The sequence below is a fragment of the Pelophylax lessonae genome (assembly GCF_965119305.1).
Source record: "Pelophylax lessonae genome assembly, chromosome: 9".
Lineage (NCBI taxonomy): Eukaryota > Metazoa > Chordata > Amphibia > Anura > Ranidae > Pelophylax > Pelophylax lessonae.
In genome coordinates, this window is record NC_138776.1 from 60,323,293 (window position 1) to 60,341,177 (window position 17,885).

Below are 17,885 nucleotides of genomic sequence, written 5' to 3' on the forward strand. Positions count from 1 at the left end.
ACATTTTCAACCAAAAAAAAAAAAAATGGTGGAGAGATTGGAATGTGATTGATTACTTGCTTGCTTGCTTCTGTGGACAGCTGTCCTTTATACAGGTAACAAGCGGAGATTACGAGCACTCCCTTTATGAGAGTACTCCTAATCTCTGCTCATTACCTGTATAAAAGACACCTAAGCCAGAAATCTTGGTGATTGATAGGGGATCAAATACCTATTTCATTCATTAAAAGGCAAATCAATGTATAACTTTTTTTTAAATTAGTTTTTTGGGATATTTTTGTTATTCTGTTTCTCACTGTTAAAATAAACCCACCATTAAAATTATAGACTCATTTCTTTGTTAGCGGGCAAACGTACAAAATCAGCAGGAGATCAAATACTTTTTTTCCCCTCACTGTATACTTTTAACATGTTTAAAGATTTGTCTGGATAAAGGTTGATGCAGGAAGGGTAAATAAAAATATTAATTAAAAAGACCAAGTGGCTACCTGACAGATTTGCTGGAATGGGGCACCAGACCTTTCTGTTCAGAAAACAGCCAATACATGGCTAGAGTGAGCCTTAACAAGAGGAGACATTTATTCATAGCCCAGCAGGATTCTGGAAAGCCACATTTGCCTTCTTGGATCTACAAAATGTAACAATAATCCATTCGATTTTCTTGGTTTTGTGATTATTTTTAGATATTCATTAGGCAAAGGTAGCACTTGATATCCAGAGAGCTCAGTGTAAATGTACCATGCAAAGGTTTTGGACAAAAGCAAGTTAAACAAAATATTTAAAAAAAACAATGAAATCCCAAACAGCCCTTGGTAAAGGAATCAGGATTGGACTAAAATAAATGACCTTACCCTAAAAGAACAAAATAGGTTAGTCCCCTTACAGGACAATGCCTAGAGTTCATGGGTGTATGCAGTTGTAATAGCTGCAAGAAAAACAGATTCTAGGGCCCAAATTGAAGTTGAGGTAATACCCAACTGAAAAACCTCTCAGAAGAAGGTCAAGAATAGGTGAAATCATAATCATAGAGGCTGTCCCCCCAAATTTGACAAAATCTGGGATAGATGGGTGCAATGTCCTGACACAAACCTGTAATACTATTTACACCTGCCCCTTACTCATCTGTCATTCCTTCAGGTGACTGGTGTTGCCATTCCTCAATGCACACTGTTGAACTTTGTACTGCTGTTTACTTCTCTGTACTTGTACAGTTTAGGTTTCCATTTTCGTTTTACAAATTTTTTTGTATTGTACCGAAACTTTAATAAAAACTCACTGTTTAAAAACAAAAAAAAAAATATATAGGTGAAATCAAACAGCCTTTCTCTTATCAAAAATTGAATAAAACACCTTGGAATTCGACATTCACTGCTAACATAAGATAATTTGCTGACATAATACGCAGCCTATGTTTAGTACTATGATCCATTCTTGCCTCATATCCAAGTATGTATTTTGCACTACCTGTTATTATATATGGTACCTACTTGTGCCATCTGTCTATTGTTCTGGACAATGCTTTTCAGTGCTATTGTGAACATATCCTGCTCTGTTTGTATTGCCCAATTCCTTGACATCTAAATAAATAATAAAAAAAATAAAATTAAAAAAAGGAAAAAACCTTTCTAAAGATGGTTTGATCTGATAAACCCCTGGCTTGGGATTTTCTATATAAAGCCACCTACAGTGGGTTTCTGACACAGGAGCTCAGGTCAGGATGAAAACTCAATGTTTCCAAAATGGAACACGGCTGCTAAACTGGAAACTTAGAATCTGGGCACAAGAAAAATAATATCCCTAATGGCTCAGGAAAATACAGGGGGGGGGGGGGGCAGGCTTAGGCCAGTGGAAAGTCCAAGATGTATGCCGCTGGATCAGTTTCAGCAGAAGTGACCAGTGAGAAACTTTTTTTTTTACCTTGGAATTGACCACAGAAGCAAAGAGATCTTTTGAATATTTGCTCCGTATACTTAAAAACTCAACAAACACCAGAATCTGTCTGAACCTGTTAAATAAAGATGCTTTCTGCTAATCAAATCTCAATACCAACTTTCAATGCGTTCTCTTAAAGGTTGGATGAGGAGAGATGTTTCTAAAGGCATGGCCAGGATTTTCCAGATGAACACCTGACCCAGGAGTGGGCATCTGAAGATCTGAACTGGGCAGAAAAATGCCAAAGTTTTTCCTTCAGTAAAGTTCTTCTTTCCAAGCCACTACACTTCAAGTGTCAAGTACAATATAATATGACAAGATGATACCAAGTTGCTAGATAAAACAATATGAATTAGTCGGATAACCCCATCTGAGGCTTTTTAATACTTCATACTTTCAATACAACATAGATTGCATTAACAAAATCCATTTGAAAGCAGCATGAATGAGATCATCTTTGTACAGTATGAAACACGGGTGAAGGAAAAAAATAAATCTTTTCGAAAGTTTTAAGATTAAAAAAAAAATTCAAGTTAGACTTACCGGTAACTTGTTTTCCAATAGTCTTTCAGGACAGCACCTTAGAGAGATGGCTCCTCCCTCTCCTCATCAGGAAACACCCCATCCACCAGATTTTAAAAGGAGGCTTCTCCCACCATTCATCAGTTTGTAGAAGAGTACCTTCGGCCCATGCTGGAACACATAAACAGATATGGTTAATCACAGCAATACATTTTATACAATAGGGCGGGATCCTCCTGCTGTCCTGAAAGACTATTGGAAAACAAGTTACCGGTAAGTCTAACTTGAATTTTCCCTAAAACGTCTTTCAGGACAGCACCTTAGAGAGGATTATCGAGACTTACTCAATTTAGGGAGGGACCACAGCTTGCAGGACCTTTCTGCCAAAAGCCTGATCTTCAGCTGCCAAAAGGTCCAACCTATAGTGTCTTGCAAATGTAAAGTAGCTTGACCACGTAGCCGCTTTGCAGATCTGATCTGGAGTGGCACCAGCTTTCTCTGCCCATGTAGTGGCTAACGCTCTGGTAGAGTGAGCTCTGATCCCCTGTGGGGGAGACAATTTCATTTGGGAGTAAGCCTCTGAAATAGCGGATCTGAGCCATCTGGCTATTGATCCTTTTGATGGCTGGCGACCTTTTTTGTTGCCAGAGAAAAGAACAAAAAGAGAGTTTGATGATCTAAACTCTTTAGTAACCTCCAAGTAGTGTATAAGAACCCTTCTTACATCTAGGTAGTGAAAGCTTTCTTCCTTATCTCCTGATGGATTAGGGCAGAAGGTAGGTAACACAATTTCTTGTGAGCGGTTTCTCGTTGAAGCTACTTTTGGGAGAAACCCTGGATCCGTCTTGAGAATTATCCTGTCTGGATATATGGACAAGAAAGGTTCGATAGCTGATAAAGCATGTAATTCACTGATTCTTCTTGCTGATGTTATTGCCACCAAGAAGACCGTCTTGAGGGTAAGGTTTTTTAGTGTAACCGTTTCTAGTGGTTCAAAAGGTTCCTTTGTGAAGGCCTGAAGGACCACCGACAAGTCCCATTTGGGGAAGCTTCTGACAGGCACTGGTCTGGAGCGGGTAAGGGCCCTGAAGAATCTGATGATTAAAGATTCTGAAGAAATGGGCCTTTCCAAGAATACCCCCAGGGCTGTAACTTGTACCTTGAGGGTACTTACTGCCAAACCTTTTCCTGCGCCCTCCTGTAGGAACTCCAAAATTGAAGTAATACTGTTCAATTTTTGATCTTTCGATTCACACCAGGTATTATATGTCTTCCAAACTTTTGCATATATATTCCTTGTGACTTTTTTCCTACTGGAAAGTAGAGTAGCAATTAATGCGTCTGAAAATCCTTTCCTTTTCAGCAGTTGCTCCTCAGATACCAGGCGGTGAGCTTTAGCTTTTCCACTTCTGGATGATAGACTGGACCTTGAAGCAGTAGGTCTTGACGAAGAGGGAGCTGAAAAGCAGGTTTGACTGATAGTTGAAGGACAGTCGAAAACCAAACCCTTTTGGGCCAATAAGGTGTGATCAGGATCACTGAGGCTCTTTCCATTTGGATTTTTCTCAATACCAACGGAATGAGCTGGAAGGGGGGGAAGGCATACCCCAACCTGAACCTCCAGGGATGGGCCAGGGAATCTACTCCCAGAGAGTTGTCGTTTCTGTGGAGTGAGAAGTAAAGTGGAAGTTTTGCGTTTTCTTTCGTTGCAAACAGATCCACCTCTGGCTTTCCCCAAGTCTTGGTTATCAACATGAAGACCTCTGGGTTCAAGCTCCATTCTGCTTCTCGGATCTTCTGCCTGCTTAAATAATCCGCCACACTGTTTAGTGTACCTTTTAGGTGGATTGCTGACAAGGAAAGTAACTGCCTTTCCGCCCATTGCAGAATTTCCGTTGCCAAAAGCTGTAGGGTTTTGCTTCTTGTGCCCCCTTGCTTGTTTAGATATGCCACTGTAGTGGCGTTGTCTGAAAGGACTTGAACATGAGTCCCCTGAAGATTTTGAGAGAAGGCAGTTAGGGCTAGGCCGACTGCCTTTAATTCCTTCCAATTTGAGGATTTTCTTGTCTCGGTCTGAGACCAAACCCCCTGTGCCAGGTTTTGGTTCCAGTGGGCTCCCCACCCCCACCTGCTGGCATCCGTTGTTAACCTCTGGTCTGCCGGGAAGGACCAGGCCAAACCCTGAGACAAGGTTATCCGATTTCTCCACCACCAAAGGGACCTCTTGACCTTGGTGGGGATTTTTACCTTTAAGTCCAAAGTCTCTGGATTGTGATCCCAGATTCTGAGGAGGAAATATTGGAGTGGTCGAAAATGCAGCCTTGCCCATTGGACAGCTGGAATTGATGCAGTCAGGTTTCCAAGGACTGACATGATCTCTCTGATCGACCACCACTGATTTGTTTGTAGCCTTGCTACCAAATTCTGTATTTTGACCTTTTTGTCTTCTGGTAGGAAGATTCTTTGTTCCACAGAGCATAACTGAAACCCTAGGAACTGAACCCGCTGAGCCGGTGTGAGATTCGATTTCTTGATGTTCACTATCCATCCCAGAGCTTCTAGATGACCTCTTGCCTTGTGCAGGTCCTCTTGAAGTTTTTCCTTTGACGGGGCAAAGAAAAGCAGGTCGTCCAGGTAAGGCACCACAGAGATTCCCTGAAGGCGGAGGGGAGCTAGACACTCTGCCATTACCTTCGTAAAAATACGAGGGGAGGATGATAGCCCGAAAGGGAGTGCTTTGAATTGGATATGGAGCATTTCCTTTCCCAGATTTACTGCCAACCTTAGGAATCTCTGTGAGTGAGGGGCAATAGGGATATGTAGGTAAGCATCCCTTAAGTCGATTGATGCCATGAAGCATCCTTTTGTTAACAGGGTTCTGACTGTAAGAATTGAGTCCATTCGAAACTTTTTGTACAGAACTGACCTGTTTAATGGTTTCAGATTCAGTATAAGACGAAAATCCCCCGATGGTTTCTTTATCAAAAATATGTGGGAATAAAATCCCTGATGTTGTTCCTCCACTGGAACTGGACAGACAACTCCCTGTCGCCTCAGGTCCTTTAACAGGTCCATCATAGCCAGGGCTTTTTCTGCATCTCTTGGGAGGTTTGTGACAAAGAACCTTTCGGGTGGCGTCTCTGAAAACTCTATGTTGTAGCCTTGGGACAGCATACCCAGAATGTATTGATTTTCTGTTATGGCTGCCCAATAGGGGAGGAATTCCCTCAATCTTCCTCCCACCGGCAATGTCTTGTCATTGTGTTTTGTTGGTTGACACAGGAGGATGGAAGAGAACACCTCCTTTCCCTTTGGGTTTTTGTGTCGACCAGTTTCTTCTCTTCTCCTGGGGTCTGCTATTTTGCTGAGCTTTTTGAGGTCGAAAAAGCTTCTTTGCTGCCTGTTTCTTCTTCACAGGAAAAGACTTCTTTTTGTCTGCTGTTCTATCTAGAACAGAGTCTAGCCCAGGCCCGAATAGTAGATCCCCTTGAAAAGGAAGTCCACACAGCTTATTTTTAGAAGCTGTATCTCCAGGCCATGTCTTTAACCAAAGAGCCCTTCTGGCTGAGTTGGATAAAGCTGCAGATCTTGCTGTCATCTTCACTGACTCTGCTGAAGCGTCAGCAATGAAGGCTATGGCCGTGGAGAGCGTGGAAAAGGAATCCAAAATTTCCTGTTTAGGTGAGTCTGCTGTGATGTGTGCTTTTAGCTGGCTAAGCCAGTATTCCAAATTCCTGGACACACAGGTTACTGCCATGGCAGGTTTCAGACTCCCCATGATGGATTGCCAGGATCTCTTAAGTTGCTGGTCCATCTTCTTATCCATGGGATCCCTCAGTATTCCCATGTCTTCAAATGCTAGGTCTGTTGACCTAGAAACCTGGGAGAAGGCTGCATCAATCTTTGGCATCTTATTCCAGGGAGCTCCTGGGTCCTCATCAAAAGGAAATCGCCTTTTAAAGGCTTTAGGGAAGAAGGTTTTCTTTTCCGGATCAGTCCACTCATGTTTAATTGCATCTGAGATGGTCTGATGCACTGGGAAGATACGGCCCTTAGGCTCTTCCAAGCCTGCATACATTTTGTCATGTAGGGACAGTTCCTTCTTTTCCTCCTCTAGACCCAGGGTGATGTAAACTGCCCTCAGGAGACCATCCACTTGCTCTAAGGATAGTTTGTATTTAGTGGGCCTGCTTTGTGCCCCTCCCTCCTCTTCTTCCTCTGAATCCTCCTTGGAATGTGAGGGGGAATTATCTCCTTGGGTGGAAGGAACCCCTTCTGTCCCCACCGAAGGAAGCAATTGTGAACCCTGAGAGGACAGTGAGGCTGATGGCTGACTCAGGGCAGGGTCCTGTAGGGATGACCGAAAAGATTGGATGGTAGCATCCAATTCCTTCCTCACAGATGCGACTAAATCGCCACAAACTGTAGATGCTTCTTCCTTTACTAGTGCATCAATACATCCCTGGCAAAGTGTCTTTTTCCAACTTTCCGACAACTTTGCTTTGCATGAAGGACACTTTCTCTTGAAAACAGTTTCAGAGCTTTTAGCCTGGAAGACATGAATGGGAAAACATACACATGCTTCTTAAAAGTCAGCCTGATTCTCAGGGCCACCAAAGGTGCACAGAAAGACATTTAAAGGGAAGTCCCATGTGCCCTGACAGGCCCCCAGCCACCGGGGGGAAAGATAAAAGGGATGGAGAGAGACCCCACAGTAAGATAGGCCATATAAAGATACCCCTTACCTGGGCCTTACTGGTGCCTGTGCCTGTCCCACTCGCTGAAGAAGCTTCCATCGCTTGGCAGCGGTATCACCCGTGGCTTCGTTACCGGTTCCGGAGACCAAAGCGCACCTGCACTGGACCGGATCCGGAATAAGGCACCAGCTTGCTCCTCCCTTCTTCCTCTGCGTCCGGCGGAAATTACGCCATACGCCCCCTGCAGAACGCTGCCCTTTCCGGAACCTCACTTCCGGTCCGGACGAGCGTCACTCGATCCGGAGAAATGGCGGCAAATTTGAAAAAAAAAAAAAAAAGGCGGCGGACCTAAGAAAAATCGTTCCGCTCCTCCAAGATGCCTTCCCAGGGCTGTGCTCTGCGGGGTCTTGACTCAGCCTAGAGCACTGAAGAGGAAGAAGGAGCCCATGCACTGCAGTCGGTCGCGTGAATGGGAGAAGCAATCGTCTCCAAAAAAGGGTAGGTGGACGTAGGAAGCCCGGTCTCTCAGGATAGCACCTTAAGAGCCCAGCTCCCCACAGAGGTGTTCCTCGGCCGGAGGAAACACAAAAACTGATGAATGGTGGGAGAAGCCTCCTTTTAAAATCTGGTGGATGGGGTGTTTCCTGATGAGGAGAGGGAGGAGCCATCTCTCTAAGGTGCTGTCCTGAAAGACGTTTTAGGGAAAAAGCCCAAAGGGTAGAGCTAATAAAATGAAGACTTCCTGACCCTTGAGAGCAAATGGAAGGAACATTTATAGAAAACTTAGCAAATAGAAATACAGTATGTCATTTGTCTGGTCAGTTTCCCTGTTGGCATCTTTAGCAGTATCCTACCTGCTCTAAATTTGAGGCTATTGATGGTCTACACGCACATGCTTTGGCCTCTGCCTATGCATTTGCGTTAGGCCCCTAGGTCTTGTACATCCTAATCTGAACTTTATTGGCTTTGGCTTCTGATCCATTGTCTGTATTGGCTTTAACTCTGTTCCTGTTGTTTATACAAGGATCCTCTTGGGTTGTAGTCTGTTCTTATCATTCTACTGTATACTGGCACTCTGTATGTTAATTTTGGTCTTTGGTTCTTCAAGCAACACTGAGGATGGAATACTTGGAATGGTTCTGCTGCCCTTATCTATATCTTTAAGTGGTAGAATGCAAGCATCCCAGTCCCAGACTCTGGTGAGAGTCATTTTTACCATCTAACAAGGTAGGGTATTCCCCCATTTCTCTAACCTGCTCTCATACCTGCAATCCTGTATCTGTACTGTGCTTAGATCCCTGTTTCAGCTACCCTGAATTCACATGATCCTCGTATGCAATCATCCAGTTCCTTTGTCCCCATAGTTCCCTGTTTAGCCAGCTGAATTTCGGTCAGTGTATGGCCAGTCTTAAAAACTTTAAAGCCCCGTTTACATGGGCCGAATATCGGGCAGTATTGTTCGGTTCAACAGAAACAGGCAGACATTAGGCCCGTGTGTACAGCAGCCAGACCGACCAGCTTCTGTCGAAGAGACATGATTGAAAAATGCATCAGATCAGTGCTCTCAGCCAATGGCAATCCTCCTATCAGAACACAAAGGCTCAGGGGGGTAGATTGTTGTACTAACATCGGATAGTTGGTTCAGCGGCTCCTCCCAAGCTCTTTCGTTTTTTTTTTTTTCGTTTCGCCTACTGGATTAAATGAAAAAAAAACCTGCTAGTGCGTACCAAGCTTTAGTGTGTAGTATTATTCACCATTACCATGCAGGCTTCCACTTCTGTTTCCTCTTAACTATTGCTACCTCGGTTATTAAAGTGCCAGTCTGGTATTTGAGTAGAACTCTAGCATTTGTTTTAGAAGACGACTAAAATAATAGGTATTTATTAAAAGTCAGCACAGTGAGTTTTACGAAAACCTTCAAATGTACACATTGTTAAAGCATGATTGATAAATATATACACTAACATGAATAGCAGAAAAAGCCCTATAGAATACAAGAGAAACACAGTGTTGCAAATCTTCAAATGTACACTGCCTTGAATAAGTATTCATACCCCTTGACATTTTCCACATTTTGTCATTTTACAACCAAAAGCATAAATATATTTTTGGGATATTATGTGGTAGACCAGTGGCGGCCGCCCCCCCTATGAATGTGTCCGGCCCCCTAATCTACATGCAGGGCACCGGACGCATGGATTCCAATAGGGGATTTTTTTTTTCTTTGAAGCACGTGATTAGAGCCAGAGGCTCTAAAAGGCTTCAAAAAAGGGTGGGCGGCACAGCCATGCCGCACTCCCCGACTCGGACAGGAGGAGGTAAGGAGGCAGCCCCCCCCCCCCGAATTACCCCGAATTGGTTTGCCGCCCCCCCCTCCCCGAATTACCGAGCACCAGCCGCTAACTGTGATAGACTAACACAAAGTGGCACATAACTGTGAAGTCGAAGGAAAATGATGAACGGTTTTCAAAATTGTTTACAAATAAATATGTGAAAAGTGTGGCGTGCATTTGTATTCAGCCCCCTTTACTCTGATACCACCACTAACTAAAATCTAGTAGAACCAATGTCCTTCAAAAGTCACCTAATTTAAAAAGAATCCACCTGCGTGTCATTTAATCTCAGTGTAAATACAGCAGTTCTGTGAAGCCCTCAGAGGTTTGCTAGAGAACCTTAGTGAACAAACAGCATCATGAAGGCCAAGGAACACACCAGACAGGTCTGGAATAAAGTTGTGGAGAAATTTAAAGCAGGGTTAGGTTATAAAAAAAACCCCAAGCTTTGAACATTACACAGCTCTGTTCAATCCATTTTCTGCCAACCTTCCAAGACATGGCCGTCCACCTAAACTGACAGGTCGGGCAAGGAGAGCATTAATCAGAGAAGCAGACAAGAGGCCCATGATAACTGTGAAGGAGCTGCAAAGATCCTCAGCTCAGGTGGGGGAATCTGTCCACAGGACAACTACTAGTCGTGCACTCCACAAATCTGGCCTGTGGAAGAGTGGCAAGAAGAAAGCCATTGATGAAAGAAAGCCATAGGAAGTCCCAGTTTGCAAGAAGTCATGTGAGAAACACAGCAAACATGTGGAAGAAGGTGCTCTGGTCAAATGAGACCAAAATTGAAATTTTTGGCCTAAAAGCAAAACACTGTGTGGTGGAAAACTAACGCTGCACATCACCCTGAACTTGGCAATCTTCTTAGAGCCTAGGCCATCTTCATATAAAGCAAAAATTATTTTTTTCAGACCCTTAGAGTGTTCTTTGCCATGAGGTGCCATGTTGAACTTCCAGTGACCAGTATAAGAGAGTGAGAGCGTTAACACCAAATTTAACACACCTGCTCCCCATTTACACCTGAGACCTTCTAACACTGAGTCACATGACACCGGGGAGGGAAAATAGCTAATTGGGCCCAATTTGGACCTGTTCACTTAGGGGTGTACTCACTTATGTTGCTAGCAGTTTAGACATTAAAGGCTGTGTGTTGAGTTATTTTGAGGGGACAGCAAATCTACACTGTTATACAAGCTATACACTCACTACTTTACATTGTAGCAAAGTGTAATTTCGTCTGTTTTGTCACATGAAAATATATAATAAAATATTTACAAAAATGTGAGGGGTGTACTAACTTTTGTGAGATACTGTATATCTTGACATGTTTGATTATCCCCATTTATTCCCTTCATGTCAATTTACTATCTACATGCTGCAAAGTCTATCTGTTTATTGTAGGGGACAATAAGTGCATTACTCAACTATCATTAAACCTTTCTACCGATCAAGCTCCATATTACATCTTGAAGACACCTAGCTCTTTGTAACTTGAAATATGTAAGAGGTCAAAAATATAATTAAAAAAAAACTGCACCATACACAGGACTAATATCTAGACATTCACACAACCATATCTGGACATCCTTTGCATGAGACAAGCACTCCCAAGCATCATCTGAAAAAGAATACCAATCCTGGACATGCATTCACAGGCATCCACTGAATAGAAAAAACACCCCCGCACATCATCTGCAATTTAATATACTATTCCTGGACATTCATTCCCAAGCATCCAATGAGTAGGACACTCAGCCCAGGACAGTCTAAGCACGGAACAACTGCTCCTGGACATTCAATGCACTGTACATAAAAAAAGAAGGGAATATAGACTTACCTGTAATTTTCATAACTTGGAGAACAGTACAGAACTTGTAGTTATGGACCATGCATTTTATACCCCTACATTCATATAACTAGACACTGGCAAAGCTTTTCTGGGAATGTGTCCAGTGCACCCTCATATGAGCTCACCCACTTCATGGGAGGCAGGTTTTGTAGGGAATAATAAGAGGGGAGGGGATCTGTGTCTTGTACTTCAAGCTTTCAAATTTACAGGCAAGTCAAAATTTCCAATATCTTTATTGTACAGTACAGGACTTGCAGACCATGGGACGTCCTCAAGCAATAAACCAAGAGGCAAGCAAAACAGGGCAAACAGGCCCAAGTCAAACAAGGTTCAAAAAATCTGAAACAATCAGGTGAAAGCTTGAAGCACCTTGCGGCCGAAGCTCACATCAGCAGAGGCAGGAAAATCTACCTGGTAGAACTTGAAAAAAGGTATGAACCAGATGGTGGCCTTGTGAAACGGATGCTTGATGCTGAAAAGAACAAGAAAAGGTTGCAGGTCTGACTTCTCTAACCACATTCAGGCAGTACGGTGAAATCTTGGTGTGCTTTAGGCCAGGGCATAGCAAAGGGAGGATAATAGCCTCACTGTGATGAAAGAGACCACCTTGGGGAGGAAGGAGGATCTGGATGTCAGGACCACCTTCTGTATGAGAAAAGCTCTTTTACAAAAAAATGCCACCAACTACTGGACAAAAACAAAAATAACTTAAAGTACCTGATCCCAGAAAGAGGAAGAGGGGACGGACATGAGTAACTCCCCGTACAAAAGGTATTTGCAGGAGGAAAAAAAGGTTCAAGAGAATTTGAAACCAAAGCTTTCTGGAATAAAATAGATACCTTTAGAGTACTAAGAGCCAAATTCTGGTCCAGGTCACACTGGAAGAAAGCTAGAATGTGAGAGTTGGAATTTTCTCCGCAAATGTCTTGAATAAAACTGAGCAAAGGCGACCATCACGAAGGGGGTTACCATGACGCCTAAAGCACTGATGCAGAAGTGAGATGCTGAGCACCGATGCTTGCCTCTACCATAACGCCTAAAGCACTGATGCAGAAGTGAGACGTGGAATGTCTGGTTGATCTGAGAGAATGACAGTTGTAAAGGTTTTCTTTTTTTGGGAGGGGGAGGGGGATGGGCAAGGAAAATATTTGTATGGATCTTATCCAAGATCAGCCCCAAATACTCCAGGTGATCGGAAGGCTGGATGGCAGACTTCTTGTAATTGATCACCCAACCAAAAGTTTGAAGGATTTGGAAAACAGGACCATGAATGAGGATACCTTTCAGCAGCAGGTTTTCTAGTTACACAATAATGTAAATGCCCTAAGACCTTAACAGAACCAGGAAAAGAGACAGTACTTTTGTGACGATTCTCGGTGCAGAGGACAGCCCGAATAGTAGGGTGATAAACTGAAAAGGTTAGTTTCCCACAGAAAATTGTAGAAGATATCAGTGTGTGGGTATGATGGGGATGTGAAGATAGGCATCGTGGATGCCTATGGATGCCAGAAATTCCGCTAAGAAGTGATGACAAATCTTGCAGACTTCGAAAAATTTAGGGACGCAAAGATATATGTTTAGGCATTTAGTTCTAATCATAGAACTGTATAGGTTTAAGTAAAACTCTCTGAACCTTTCATCTGCAGGAACTGGGATTACCAATCCTTTTGCTTGAAGCGGACTCAGGGACGGCTATTAGTCTGCCTGTCTTTGAGGTTAAGCTGGCAGATTGGAGGTTAGGAATCGAAGAGGGAGCCGGGATAGAATATCTATTCTGTAGCCCTTGGAAACAAGAGATTGGATCCAGACACCTCTGATCTATACTTGTGAAACTGCCAATATTTGTGCCTCCACTCCTGAGATTGGGGAACCCTTTCATTGTTACAAGGGTTTCTGGATAGGTTTGGAGGGTTTTGGTGTCCAAGGCTTGCGACAAAAGGATAGACCCACTTATGATTTAGAGGAGGATGCCTCTTTTCAGTCAAGGTGGTAGTAGCCATAGTATAGTACACTTAAAACTGTAGGGTAGAAGAGTAACTCATCAGGAAACTGCTAGTGAGCACTGAAACAATAAGCAGGTGAATCTTGAGATGTTTCAAAGTAGTGAGGATGCAAAGAAAAAGTTAAATAAAAACGAAGGTCCATGGAGTGGGTGGGAATATATAGGGTGCACTGGAGGGATTCTCAGAAAAGTTTTTTGCCAATGTCCAATCACTTGAAGGTACTTATATTTACTTATAACCCATGGTCTATGTCTACAAGCCCTATGACCTGTTTTGTATGATTAACAAAAGTTTCTTCCCAACTGCCTTCTCCAGTCTACAACAATTTAAATGAGTTCAGCATATTATATATTTCACTTTCACCTCTGGCATAAAACATCCACTCCCAGTCATCTCTTTAACAGCTTGTGTCACAGCTTCTTTCAGGCCCAATGGACATTATGCTGGAATTAGGAGAGATAATGGGGAAAGCTGTGTTTATCACAAATTTTCCCACGGCCCAGCAAAGCATCTACAAACATTTGGCAGATCATGAAAGACGGCCTTTATTATAAAAGTTGTCTCGGGACATTTATAGTTAAAGCCACAAGGTGTAAAATCAAACTTGCCAAACAGCAGCTGAAACAACATGAATATGACTACCAGAATGCTTCCCCATCATGACTTCTCCCTGTAAATGTTTAGCAGCCTCTGTGGCTGTATAAGACATGCATTTCTAGTCCATTTTTGTAGCTTTTTTGGTACAGAATTAAAAAGCAAAGTAAACCAAGTAAACCGACCACTATCAAAGAGTCTATAAAAAAAAAAAAAAAAAAAGAAAAAGACAGAGAAAAATCATTCAATACACAACTCCCTTTAATTTACCATCCCATTAAAGCATACTGGGCATTTCCTGGGCTGTCTCCTTTAAGAAACAAGGAAAAAAGAACAAATCCAAGCAAAATGAGCTCTATACACACACAGTCGCCCAGAACAACTTACTGGAATGGCTGCATTGTTATGGCAACTGTTAGATAACAGCTGGTTAGGTACCTGAACCATCAGAACCTCTGGAATGGAATATGCTAACTACTTTAGCCTTATGTACACCCATTATGATTATATTTAACTACTTGCCGCCCGCCCACTGTGTATATACTGCTGCAATGTGGCTCTATTGCGTTTGACGACCTACCTGTACGTCCTTTCGTTCAATAGCTGCTAAAGGGCGCAATCATGATTGGCAAGCGGTGTTGTCAATCAACGGGTCCGGCGGATCGCCGTTCTGTCAGGGATGAACACGGATCTTGGTATTCATCCAGTGAATCCATCCCCCACACAGTTAGCAAGCACCCCCTAAGGACACACTTAACCCTTTGATTGCCCCTGATGTTAACCGCTTCCCTGCCAGTGTCATTAGTGCAGTGACAGTGCATTTTTTATCTTTTTTGCACTGATCACTCTAATGTTGTCACTGGTCCCAAAAAGTGGCAAAAGTTTCAGCTAGATGTCCCATTTGTTCACCACAATGTTGAAGTCCCACCAAAAAAATAATAATAAATAAAAAAATCGCCGATCGCCGCCATTACTAGTAAAAGAATAAATAGAAATGCTATAAAAATATTGCGTCAGAGGCGCATGTGCAGAGGCTCCGAAGATGGCTATATAGACCGGGAGCTCCGCACTGATCTGGCCACTTCGCACCCACCACAGCAGACAGCAAGAACTTCCTGCCTCACCAACTGCTCCCAGGGCCAGAGGAACACCAGTGGAAGCAACCCACGCAGCCAGGACTCACCTGTCGGGACCGGAAGACACAGCTAACGCTATCAGGGGACCCGGCCTACACTAAAAAGATGGTGGCCGCACCTCAGCCACATCTTCAAACGAAGTCAGCGAGCAACACACCACCGGCCCATCTGGCATTCAGCCTGCATCAGGGGACCCACGTGAGTACCCATTTATTAGCACAAGCCTCCCCAGCTTCCACAGAGTCCCACATTGGACATACCTGGACGATTTGCTATTATCTCCCATGGAAGCAGGCCCAGCACAGCTCCAGAACAGGGAATCCTATACAGGCCACATTCATGATCCACCCTTTGATACAGCCTCTATATTCACCAAATTCTCTGAAATGCTAAACAGAGACCTTTCCTTCACAGCAGCCAAAATCACTGGGGACATCAAAGCTGATCTACAAAATCTAGGCTCCCGCATGGAACCGATCAAATCCAAACTTGATGCCACTGTAGCCAGGGCCAATCAAAACACTGATCGCATACAAGACCTCCAGGAGCAACTTGAGTCTGCATTATCTAAAACCGATGATAGAGACTAGATCAAGGAGATACAACTTTCGGATTAGAGGGATTTCAGAATCCGTCACTGATACTGCAGAGGCAGTCCGCACACTTATCCGGAACCTCCAGACATCCCACAACATAGGCTGGAACTGGACTGAGCTGACAGAGCCCTGGGTCCCCCTAGATAGGATGGGCTCCTCCGGGATATAGTGGTCAAACCCCACTCTTTGCCGTCAAGGAGGTTATGCAATGGGCCTGTTCTACATCCGTAACTCACTTTCCAGGATCATCCTATACAGATTTTCGCAGTCACCGTCCACTATCCAGAAATGCAGATCTTTAAAACCACTTCTCTCAGTTTTGACTCAAAAGGAAATCAAATATTGGTGGCTGTTCCCCTTCGATCTTAACATCACATACAAGAACAAGTCTTACACCTTTCTCCAATTTAGCTGAAGGAGAAAAACTACTGCTACACCTCTGCCTTATTTCTCAAGTTCCCACTTCCCCACCACCTGAGCTTACAGTGGGAGCAGCGAAACGTCACCTTCCCACAATCCGGTGGCCATATTATGGCAGAAGCCCAAATCCAAGAGGTACAAGGACTCCAAACCTCCTTGCTGACGACATGTCCCATGGAAAGCTTCAAGCAGGTTGTCTTCATTTCATACTTGAGACCTTTCCCACACTCCAAACCAGGAGATGTTTCAAAGACCTAAGATCCTTTTCTAACATTAATCTCCAACACTCCACCACTAAGGTCAGCAGACTACCTTCCCCATCCTTTTAATTACCAGATGGACTTCCCAAGCATTCCCAAAAATTACCTCAACTATAGCCTGCTTTGGCACTTCTTCCAGGAGCCCCTGAAATGGGTCCAAAAACTTCTCTTGCTTCTCCTTCAGAAGGCGTGCGCTACACCATCCCCCCAGAAGCTCCTACTCAACATTTCCATATATGCAACTTACAGAGGTGCCTCACCTCACACCTAACATTCTCTATAACTATGAAATACGGCTTGGGACACCTCACCATGGACCCAGTTCTCTGAACTGTATCCCTGAACGTCAGTTTGTGAATGCTGGATATCCCCCCAACCCCCCTTTCCCCCCAACCTCCCTTTCCCCCCTCCATTACCCTCCCCTCCTTCCTTCTCCAATAGTTGTCTCCTATTCATTTCCACTCACCCCCGATACCCTCCCGGATCAATAAACACCCTCACTATCCAGCTTCCCAGAAACCCCCAAGTTGGCTTTGTAGTAGGTTTTAGTAATCAATGTGTTGTCAATTCTTGTTGTTATAGTTTTTGTTAGGTTAGACATATATTGGAGTGCGGCAGCCAGATCAGTTGGCAGGCACCTCCACCTATTCTGGGGACATGGCTTTTTCCTTTCTCCTGACAAGGAGTTCTCCCTTTCAAACAAAGGGAGACCAAATGTGTATAGCTGAGGTAGTGAATTCCCCACTTCCTCATGGATTCTCCTTATACTTGTACTCCCTTCTTTACTCTTTCTTTTCCCTTTTCCCTAATTGCGTTTCTTTTCACAGATGTCCTATTGGAGCCCCTAGAATCACACTAATGATGGCTGAGATCCTCAACCCCATGAGTTCTTTCTCTGCGGCCCATGCACGGAATAAGGGGGTAGGTGGCTGTGTATCGCTCGAGTTAATCCCCTTTCTGCTCCATAGCTAACAATAGCTCCTCTTCCCTTCTTCGAATTGTGACACACAACACACAAGGCCTAAACTCTCTGGTTAAACAGCAAAAATGTTTCCAATACTATCACAGTCAAAAAATGTATGCTATACTGCTTCAGGAAATACATTTCCGCAAACCGTACAACCCTAAGTTTATCCACCCTAAATATCCCAATTTCTTTCTAGCTAACACCAAGGGTAAAATAAAGGGAGTGGCCATCGCCTTTTCACATAGGTGTAAGTTCTTTTTACTTTCTGAACTGAAAGACCCAGAGGGCAGGTTTCTCCTTGTTAAAGGAGTATTGGAAAATCAAATTTATTCATTTGTATCCTATTACACTCCCAACCAGAACCAGGCTAATTTTTTTAACTCCCCGTTCAAACTCTGGGCCCACTAAGTGGAAGGCATGATAATATTTGGGGGAAACTCAAATACTGCCTTTGATCCCAGGTTAGATAAGAAACACCCTCTAGGAGCACAGACTGTCAGACCCTCTAAGCAAAGCCTCTGCATAGCCAGATCAAATTTTCACCAGGGGCTAGTGGATATTTGGAGGGAACCC